This window comes from Anas platyrhynchos, chromosome 7 (assembly GCF_047663525.1).
Source record: "Anas platyrhynchos isolate ZD024472 breed Pekin duck chromosome 7, IASCAAS_PekinDuck_T2T, whole genome shotgun sequence".
NCBI lineage: Eukaryota > Metazoa > Chordata > Aves > Anseriformes > Anatidae > Anas > Anas platyrhynchos.
In genome coordinates this window covers 10684320-10695986 of record NC_092593.1, presented here as the reverse complement: position 1 = coordinate 10695986, position 11667 = coordinate 10684320, and positions in this window count along the sequence as shown.

Sequence of the window (11667 nt, the reverse complement as noted above, 5' to 3'; positions counted from 1 at the left end):
GCAGGGCTGAACCCACAGGGATCTGCTCTGCTACTTGTAACAACTCCAGTCCTTTTTAAACAATATGGTAAAAGATTTGAAAAGTTTGGTCTTTAGACCAATGAAGGAAGAAATTAAAATTCTCTTTTGTTTCTTCCTTCTTTTTCCCCCTCTCTTCTGTCTGCCTCTTTCCAATGGTTTATATTCAGATGGGAACCAGAAGTGATCCCTCCCTTCTGCCCTCAGGTTACCCTGAGAGAACAAGTATTTGTTTTCATGTTTTGACTCCACATGTAACCCTTACTTACAGATCCTTGTTTACCTCTTCTGCTTAATATATGGCAAGAGTTTCCATTCCACCAAATTACAGTGAAGTTTGCTGGCACAATGACGGTGAGACCTCCATTTTCCAAGATCAGTAGCTCTCAGGCAAACTTGCCAGCTAAACTACTTCAGGCTTGGCAACCCTGCGAATCCGAGCAGACAGTTTCTCCAGACATCTCAGGATTTGCATTGGGAAGCTTGAGAGCCCAGTTCTAAGTAGCCGGTAACATCATGCTACTGGCAGCAGATAGCATATTTCATATCTGAAATGTGTTTTGTATTATTTCTTAAACAAAGTTACTGCCAAATATCCATCCTTGAAAACTCTTGATTTTAGTCCCAGTGGACTGCAGTCGTGTTTCAGAAAACAAACTCATCCTAAATGTTTGTGTGTAACAGAATCTTTCTTTTTCAACCTGCTCTGGTTTCTGCTTTGGGAGGAAATACAGCTGTGCTGCTGAGTTCTTCAAACCTTCCATTAGTAAATCAACTGCATCCTCCAAACTAGCCATAGATTTATTTCTGTAGATATTTAATTAAAAGCTTATGACTTTTTGATATTATTTTTTTTCAGTGCCTTAAGCTCAACATGCTTACCTTTAAACAATCTAATTGATTTAGTAACAGGAGACCAAATGCTGATCATTGACCCCATGATCATTGACCCCCCCCCCTTTATGATCCCTCAGTCTTAAAATCTGAAGGTTTCTTTTGTGGACAGTTACGTGCTCCTTCTCTACTCTCCCCTTGACAATGAGCAATGCCTACTCACTGTGGGATTGAAAACTGTCACACTTTTTTTCCCTCACTCAAGCATCATTGTCGATGCTACTGAAAATAGGTAAAGCAAAACAGAATTGAGCTTGCTGTGCTAGCCCTGAAGATTTGATGAATGATGCTAGCAAAAAGGTAGGGCTCTGGTCCTAAAGGGAACTGTTCACAAGCTCCTGTGGAGGGACAGCACTGAAGAGGGGAATTCTGCCTAACGTACAAGGCTGCACGGGGTGTTGTGACATGCAGTTCAAAAGAACAAGTGTTTTAGGCTGCCAGTTTTCCTCAGCTGTCAGTCAGGCTTCCTGTACAATCTGTGGTGTGTCCTGACACCAAAACTAAGCCACCAGCCATGGTGCTTAAATTAGGCACTCCAGGCTTATGTCTGATCTCCCTATCTAAGCAGTGGAGACAAATATGCTTCCTGTAAATTGTATTTGTATTTTGGGGACTGTATCTCTGAATGCCTATGAATTACAAAGGCACAGCCTGCTGAACTCAGTCAAAAGGTTTGCAGTTCAGATTGTTTGTGAAGTCTTCTAAAATGTAGTTTTTAAACTTTTTTTTTTTTTTTTTTCATATATAATAGGAACTAAGAAACACTTTGTGAGTTGTCACTTATTTTTTTCAAGTGCTGGGGTGAGTTCTGAGGCCCATACGCAGGCAGACTTCTCACAGTTTCTGTTCATATGTTGGAATTCAATTTCCCTGAAGGTAAAATGCTCCTCCAGTACAAATCCAATTCATTTTTTTGAGAGACATAATGCCACCTTTCCCACTGCTCTGCTTGATACAGCCACTGCAAGCTCATGTGATTTTTAATGGCATTTTTAAGTGAGTTAGGAAAGAGCAGGGGAAAATGATATTAAGATGTACATTAAAAATTAAAATTGCATAAAAGTGCTTAAAGTTCAAGTCATTACAAGTTACATTTGAATTTATACAGAGAATGAGGATCAAAGCAATAAATAAATCAGGTTTCATAACATCATGAGACTTGTCAAAAATGCAGTCATAGAGCAGGAATCACAAAGCAATTAGGACTGCTATGAATGAGCAGCTAAATCAAAATTCACTAGTCAAAATTAGGTGATTTTGTACAGTGATACAGACAGCTAGATCCACAAAAGGAATCCCTAGTTCCTCTCTTCTCCATCAATATAAGTCTGGAAGAAATCCTAATCTTCTTGAGACCAGTGGGAATTTCAGTCAGGCTGCAGGTTTGCCCACAATTCTTGCTGCTGCGAAAGGAGCAGCGGCCGCAGTGTACCCAGGTGTGGGGCCTAGTGCTGAGTGAAGTATTTCTGGGAACTTCAGCAGCTGGATGAGAGCACTCAACAGGGAGGAAAGACTGGCAGAGAAACTAGCAGCTGTTACCTTTAGTGGATGGCATGCATGAGATGGGAGGGAGAAACAGATGGATTTTCATAAGGACCGAGCCTCTGCTCTGTAGGTGGGAGCAGAGGAAGAACAGGTCTGTGAGGAAGAACAAGCAGTAACTCATGGCCTCTACAGAAAGGGGAGTGATGTACAGGAAGGTGTTGTATATTATAAATTCATTAGAAGCAAAAAAAAGACAGGAAAGTGGCTCCAGTGTTACACAGACAGTGGTTAAATGCTCTGTGGGGGATAGAGCCAGGGAGGACTGAATTAGTCTGGTATGCATTTATACCAGCAAGCCATCAATAACTATTTCATATAAAGCGGGGGAGCCAAGGACTGATCATTTTTTCTTTTTATCAGGAAACAAAACAAAACAAAACAAAAAACAGCAATCAATCAAACAAAAAACCCCACAAGCTTCCTTTTAGCTCTCTTAGAGTGAAAACAAAGAGCAACAACAACAAAAGACCAAACCACCACAAATTATTGCCTTCTCCCTCTGGATCAGTTCCACTAAATAAAAATAAAAATAAATAAAAATAAAAATAAAAATAAAAATAAAAATAAAAATAATAAAAATAAAATGAATAGTATGAGAGTCACATTCAGAATCAAGGTAGAAAACAAACTTTCTGTCTCGTGGTGCAGACTAAAAGCAGTAGCTAGAGCTGTAAGCATGGTAGCAATAACATTTTGCCTTATTTTGCACAAGGTTATCCAGCATGCTGTCAGGGAGGAAGAAAGTCGAATTGGTGACGGGCGCATGGCACAGACGGCTGCCTTCTACCAGCTACCGGGTGTCCGTGGTGGGCACCAATTCGGCATTTAAACCATCCAGTACCAGCAGTGGCTTTTTTGTGCTTAGGAACAGATGGCCTTGGCGAAAGGGCCGAGAAGGAATTGCTCTAAGTGTGGAGTGAAAAGGGAGCAGTTAGTACAGCCTGTAGAAACTCTGGCATTTTGTACAACACTCACAAACCACCTGGGACAAACCACTTCGGGTCCCACTGGCTGTATCAAGGGCGGTGAACTTCTGCCAAGCCCTAGATCTGCATCAGCACCCGTGGTGCTCAGCACCGAAACTTGTCAGTGATGCTCAGGCACAGGAACTGCTGCTCCCTTTCAGCCAAGGCTTCGGGATGGGCTGCTGCTCGGCACAGGGTGCACGCTCCTGCCTGGGAGCCGGTAAATGGTGTTGGCCATGCTTACAGACAGGTATTTTTCCCTCTCTGCCTTTTGAGACATTTTTCAGCGACATCTAGTGACTAGTCAGTTAAATGCAGGTGTGCATTCAGGCCTCCTGTCGGGCCTCCAGCCAGCTCCACTTCGTGCCACTCTAGCAGGAGGTCCACGGCCTGGAGCCGAGGACATGGCCGGGCACTGCTGCTCCCCATTTCTGGACTCTCGGTGCCTCCCTCTGCCCCTGTCCCCGGCTGGCTGCCCGGCAGGGTGGGTGCAGCGGGCTGGGGAATTGCAGCGTTGAATTTCTGCCCATCTCAGACAGATGAGGCTGTGCAATTCTTTCGGCATGCGTGAAGACGTATTCTGAGTAATTAGCACTGCTTTCCTATTCTGTGTTACCTGAAGCTTTAGGACCACACACCTCTTTGGATCACCTTTTTCTTGGACCAAGATTTTTATTAAAATATAAGCAGAGCTGAGCACAGCACTGGTATCAGGAGGATGCTCCTTTTTCTCCCAGTGGTGTAAACAATTACAATCTCCACTTCTTACCTACTTAATAGTTATTCTCTTAATCTCCATTTTTTCCGCTTTAATAATCTGCCTGGAGGCACCGAAGGAAATGCCTGGTTTAAGTCTATAGAGATTAGTTCCAATCGTTGAACTTGTATAAGGAAACAATTCTCTTATTGAACAGGGATGCTACAGGCTGCCACCATCAAGCTTGATAAAACCATGGGGCATTTCATCACAGTTTTAATTTACCTCCCTCTCCTAGGTTGACTCATTTCTCCACTAATGGTACTAAAGTCTTGCAAAATGTTATTTCTCTCTTACCACTCCCTACTTTTAAAAATACACACAATGTTTTTTGCTCTGGATCATAGCATATCACTGTCAAATTAAAAGACAGATATGCTATCTGACAGACTGGTGATCTTTGTACCTCTTTGGATGGAGACCATTTACCCTTTATTTTAAGTTTTGTTGTGATTTTCCAAATTTTGGTAGTTCCTAGGATGTGGTTAATGCTTCACTGCTGTGAGGTGCCCTCCTATTATCCCCATGAATGTAACCATCTCTGTTAAAAACAGCAGAAAAGCTGTATTTAACTGCTAGGCCAGACCTAAATTATCTTTTGACTCCACAGCATTTTGAGTGGCTAAAGGCCTCACTTCTTGCCTCTTTAGCCTTTCTCTACTTAGGAACTAAAGAGTCAGCTCAATTTTCTTTGTATGGGTCAGCTAAACCCTCCTGGGTATATTTCTATACCTTTCGTTTATGAAAAATGCTCTTTGCAAATGAATGCCCTTCCCATCCCTTTACAAACTCTACATAGACACATTTTACATTGGGATGTCTGTTTGGCCAAGTTTTCCTTTCTCTTGAGACTCTTTCTTTTTGTTTGTTTTTTTTTCTTTGGTCATTTCCATACTCTAATTACTCTGTCTGGGCAACCTTGCTAGCTAGTTTCCTTGGTTTCTCAGCGTTTGTAATTCGGGGACAAAAGATGGATTAAAATGGATTGAAGCAGCTTGTGATTGCTCCAGTTCAAGAGAACGTGGATGCACCTGAAAACAGACCCATTGTCCTGAGAGTGCTTTTCAGTTGTGCTCTGTCAGTTCGTTCCTTATTAGAGCTAGGTTGTATAATTTGGATTTTCAGGTCAGGGGCAACATATGGATCTGAGCAGGCCTCACCCCCTTGGATCTCATGCCCCGTGGATGTCACAGCTCCTGAGGACTGGCTTAGAGCCTTTCAAAGCTATGGAAGCAGCGTAATGACCTGGAGGCATACTGCGTGTTTGGGAATGAGAAGTGTTATGAAAAACAAGGGAGATGGGGATGGCTGCCAAAACAAAGGTGTAATTCAGCATGGTATCTCAGATGTGTGCTGAATGAATTAGCTCAAAGGAAATGCCAAGTGCTGTCCGTAGCTCAGATATTTCCCCTTGCTTAGGGAGATTATGACATCTGAGGCAGACACTCTCAGAGCTGATGCTCCAAAGTACACAGCCTGCTCCCAAGTGTAGCTGCTGGTGGCCTGAATGGCTGTGAATTCCCTTTGCTTTTTCACCAAAGAGCCTCCCAGCATGAGGATGTAAACAGAGGGAGAAATCTCTTGTGCCCGGTCTAAAAGTGGGTCACTGTGCAGTATTCCTGGGGCCAAGAGGAGATCAAACAGAGATGGAAATAATTGTGGTGTCTGGTGTTCAAGGTGCTTGGCTGGAACGGGAAGCTCCTGTGCCTGGTCTCTGCTCTGAGGCTGATTTATTTTTTAACTAATACTTGTTTAATGTAAATTGTGTGTGCAGAACTGAGAGCTGGGACTAGCATCAAATGAAAGGCATATTCTGTCTACCTTGCACTTAGCCCTATTGCACAAGCTCAGTGCTGAGCTGCGTAGGGCAGGGGAGCCCTGAGTGTTTGCTTTGCACACAACCCTAGACATTTCATAAATTATTGCTTGAAAAAGGGGATGTTGTGCTCCTCATTCTTGAGAAAGCTTTTCTGTATTTCAGCAAGTAAAATCCCTCTTTAGTGAACTAAAATCTTGCCTTATTTAAGGTACATAAAGGGGATATAGAGATTCTGTCCAATTACATTTTCAACCACTTTGGGTTATCCACAGAAGTTCAATCCATAGGCACGGTGCCAAATCCACGTTTCTTTAGACAGGTATGTTTGTGAAACACAACAGAACAAAGCAAGCGAAAGGGAAGGTTGTATTCACAACAACTTCTCAGGCTCCATCAAAACTTCATTTACTTTCTCTGGGTTCTTACTTCACTGAAACTTCCAGGCATAATACAAATTAGGATAATGCACTGTGGGTTTTGACAAACACAGAAGTTTCAAAATAATTAAGAATGCAGACTACTGATGAAAGAGTTTTTGAAATGCTGTATCAGTTCATGAATCATCTGCCCATTGGTCATATTATACAGGCAAATTAAAAATTAGCTGACAGATATTAATTAAAGAAGATTAAAAGAAAGATGCTACTTATCATGCAAGAGAATGCAGCGTGCTCTTTGTTGAAGCGAACCTCTTACACTTCAGTAAGGATATAAGCTTACGACGTGTCTTCTGCTCGTTAGTGCAGTATGTGGAATATCAAACACGTCAGATGTGCTCCAGCGCTGAGGATTTCTTACAGTGCTGAGATTCTTTCACTCCCCTCTTTTTGAAATAGCCAGCCAAACTCAGAGGCTGCTCATACTGATGGAATTACATTGCTTTTAAACAAGTTCTTAAATATCGTTGTATTTGGGAGCTTTCTGTTCTATAACAGCAAAAACTGACAGTTGTTTAGTTGCCAGGAGTATTCCTAGATGTTGTGGGCAACAGCCCTTTGGTTTTGGGTGACTGAACAGACTACTGCTTGATCTGTCTGTGTTTTGCTGTTTCTGAAGTGGCATGCTAATATTTGAGGCACGGAGCAAAGGTATCCTGGGCTTACAATCTCCCAGTAATGCATGAATGAAAGTGTTACCTTCTGTTAAAGTATCTTCCATTAAAGCTCCAGATTGCTTATAGGAAGGAAAATCTATTTTAGGAACCACTTATGAAGAGTGGGAGGAAGGAGGAAATGGACTCTCTTGGGTACTCTTCCTTCTAACAGTGTTGCAGTAAACTTTTCTTTCTGAGTAGAAAAAGATGCCCAATTGCTTTCTGTTTGCTTTCTATTTGTATACTTTAAAATATTTTGAAGGGTCTTACCCCTACTAAAAAAGTCTGATACCTATTATATCTATACTTCAGTGCACCAAAATCAAACTCAAATCTTGGGTGCATTAGATGAAGAGAGAAGCGGCTGTGATATATCCCCCAAACTCATTTCCTATGCAGTATCTGCCACTTTTTGACATCTTGTTCTTTTAAAATGCTGAAACCAGTATACGCAGACAAGAGGTGGCCTTGTATAATGACTGTAGCATTAGACTGATGGAAAACCAATGGAAACTTGGTTTTAATTGGTTTTTAATCTTGGTCTTAGCATGACTGAGGCTACTGGTGACACACTGCAACAGGTATGGCTGGCTTAAAAATGGCCAGGCTTGTTTGTTGTTTTCCCAATTAAATTTTCCAAATTAAATGCTAATATGAGGCCACAACTGTCCATGGGGTTGAAAGTACTGGAAGGGAACCATTTTCTTGATAATCCTTATCACGCTGCAGTTGTTCATTGGAAAAATGCATTTGCAGATGGGGCTGGATGCCTCCGCAGGGTGTTTGAAGGATGGGCTGCCTCGCAAGGGGTGCTTGTTTCACATGACCTGCTTCATGTACGGTGAAGAGCTCAATGTCATAAAAGCCTGTAGTGCTGGTAAAATCTGAGAGGAAAAACCCAGCAGCCCGTACTGTGCAGAAATGCATGTCAGAGGGATATCACTCCTCATCCTGGCTGCCTGTGTCATCCAGCTCATTCCACCACGCCTATGTTCTGCGTACCTGAACACCTCTTCTGCCACAGGACATTGCCTGGTAGCAGAACCAGGGTGCTAAGAAACTAAATGGATTTTACAAGGGCATTCAAGAATTTGTATCTAAAAAGGAATTTGAGCCTAAATTTCCTGTGTTCCAGGCTGAGGGTCTAACTGGCACTGCTACCTCTCTGGAAGGAAACAACCCATAAAAACCTCCCTCAGTAGATTCTGGGGTCAGCAGGTGCCGAAGGTGGGCACCTCCGTAGCTGGTGCTGGTTCAAACCAGCTAACTCATTTCCTCAAATTGAGGTTGCAGAGCAGGGCACGAGGTGCCAGCAATACTGATCCTGTCACAGTTTGGTATCAGCGCTAATGCTGTGGCTTAGAGCCGGCTGGACGTTCCTCACATTACAATCTTCTGCCACCGAAAAACGCTGATCTCAACAGCCGAGGTATCCCTCTGCCTGCAGACTTGTCTGCAAAATTTCTCAGAGGTTATTCATTTTGATAAGATTGGAAACAGGCAATAAATCCCTGCAAATCTAGATGACATCGCTCGCCAGCTCTCTAATAAGAAAATGAGAACAGAGAATATCAGGCTCTTCCCAGCCTAGTCCAGGCATGGCCTGGACCTCTGTGGGCCTCACTTATCTGTAATGCTGCGTGTTGACGTGCTTCTCAGAGCTTTGTGAAATGCTGATTTCAATGCTTTGGGTTTGTTTTGGAGCAAGATACTCCAGGAGGACTTATTATTGCCTATCTGGGTTCGGAGCAGGAGGATGTACAGGACTAAAAACTGTGCACTGTTCAGGCCATCCTGACATTTCCTCCCTCCCGTCTTGAAAAGATTGCAGCTTTGACACCCGTCTTTGATCTAGCTTCTTTTATGCCAAATATATATCATTAGGCTGCGTTTCCTCCATTGAAAATTTATCTGTGGAATAGCGCTGGGGTATGCTTGCATGATTACACAAAAGATGTAGTGATTGCAAGCTCAGTCACACGTACTTATCAGCATACCTATGTGTTTGATGATAATGTGTATGAGTCTGTCTGCGGTATTTGTCAGGAAGTGCTCTCAGATCAAAGTCTGTCATTTCTTTAAATACCCCTCTGTTGCTTCTGAATCTATGAACCACTCTGTTCTCTTCCAGTTCAAAGAAAAGCTGGTTCCCTTTAACCATTTGTAGTTTGTTCTAAAACAGAGCAGAGGAAGAGATCACAAATCATGCAGGGGTTTCTTGCCAGAAGCAGCAATCGCTTGCCCCTGTGATAGGGAAACATGACAAATGTGATGTCCCAGGACCTCAGAAGAATCTGGTCTACTTACTTGTGACTATTAGAAATGGACAATTTTTGGTTGGAGACAGAGGCATGTTATCAGTACACGTTCTTATTACAGTGCTCAGTATCTCTGTGCTTTCTAAAGAGTTTTTTTCACTATATTATCTAGAAACCTGGAGTCTTTCTGAGTGCTGGGGCTGCTGTAACTGCTAGCTGTCACATTAGTCACAATCTTGCTGTCACCTTGTGCCCCTTGCCAATTAATTGTCTTTTCGTGTTTAGTTCAGCTGTGAGAGCAATCACTGGGGAATTTATGGGTGCCTTTCCCAACAAGGTGCCAATTTAACTCTTCCTCTTCTCTCTCATCACAGTATTTCAATATAAATGTTAGGAATCACATCAGTGCCTAAAGAGATTCCACTCCCAGGAATGCTTTGCTGGTTTTGAAATCACTTCTTCTCTCTGGAGACTCCATCCAACATTAGAGAGTTGTAGGAGAAGCTGGGAGCCAGTTGCCACCTAGCTTGAAGGAAGCACGGATCAGAGCAGTGGCTCCTGTTATCTTATGTACTGGGCTAGACTTAATTAAAATTATACCTAGATTTGAATGTTTAGTTTTTAGCAGGATCAACCCCAGTTAGTCCTGATTTAAAATTAACGTGAGACACCATACAGCCACTGAATGATAATTTTAGGATTTCTTCAGTTATTCTAAAACCTTTTTTTCATCATATCTAGTTTTCTTCTAGCTAAATTAAATGCAAGGAGAGACAGTATTCCAGCTAGCTGGCCCAGGTTTCCTACCTAATGGACAGGCTCTAAGATACATCTATTAAATCACTCTGCGGCAGAAAAGCCTTGTGTGGACATGCTAGGTGACACCACACCGGTGGTTATGGATTAAAGCCAAATGCATTCTGTTCCAGATCAGGCTGAGGTTCCCGGCCTTTTCCCTTTTATTGAATGCAATTGCAAGGTTCCCTCCTTCCTGAGGCTCCCCAGCCAGTTCACTCCCCAGTGAGGCTGTTCACCCAGCAGAAGGGATGAGTCCCTGCCAAGAAGTGTCGCAAAAAAAAAGGGAGCTTTTTGCCCTCGGAACATCCCCGGCAAAACTTGAAGGCAACTGTGGTGCACTGAGACTTTAGTGCAGAAGCTGTCATGTAAGAGCAGCCAATAGGTAGCCCCTGGGGCAGGCTGTAGAGCCAGCTGCCTCTTTTTGCAAGCCTGACCAAAAAGCTGTGAAGCTGTCCAAGGCCTACGACAGAGCTTGTTTCTCCATGTTCTGGCATAGGTGCGTGCACCTCTTAAAAGCTGCAGGTGAGGTGCAGCATTATGGTGGGTAGCCCAGCTTTAGCACGGCCTTGGTCCTCTGCCTCTGAGAGCATGCTGGCTTCTGGAGAAGATGTTCTGCTCTGGGCTGTGCCATGGGGACACGCTGTGCTCTTTGGGTAAGCAGAGAGCAGAGATGCAGCAGAGAACACTGTGGGCAAAATAAGTAAAAAAGATCCTTTGTGTACAGAGGCCTTTTAACTTAATTTTCTGCTAGCACATGGATTTGCAGGAAATAAAATGATTGTGACACGTGCTGTTCCTTATGGCAAAATCCTGGGATCTGCTGGGCATGACCTGGCTCAGCTCGAGTTATTCCTTTCAGATGAGGCTTCAGAAGCTACCTATTATTTGAAAAATCTGTCATTTGAAACAATTGTGCTTTTCTTTTTTTGGTAATGCATTCACAGTGAATGCCACCTCGTCTGGCAGGGAAATCATCGTGAAACTGATTCAGACTTTGCATTTGGCTTCTCTGAGTATCTCAAACAAAACTGACAGAATGCTAACCTATGGGAGCTCACGTGCTCCTAAACGTGTCTCTTTGCTCTTCTCAGCTTTCTAGTGCTTCTGTCCCAGCACTTCCATATTGACTTTTTGGATGTTAAGAATATTCACAGCAATAAGAGGGGCTCAAAACTTGTGTGGCAGCTCAGGAACTACAGCCCTAAAATGAGCAATACACTTCGTAGTGAGTGTGACCAGCATAGGAGGCTGGTGATTCTCCATGGGCTTATTTGGACTAATTTTGAAGGTGTCTCTGAAGAAGTGCCAACAATCAACACAGACGTCACTACAAGGGGACACCTATCACCTTTTTGTTTCTTGGGTACAGAGCCACCTCAACTCACAGCAAGGTGGCAGGTCCCACAGCTGAGCCACCTAACTGAGGTCAGTCCTGGTGCCCCGTGTAAGGAGATGATGACACCGTCCAGGCTGGTTGGCCAGTCATGCCCCAGCTCAGCACCAGGAAGCAATCGAGACTT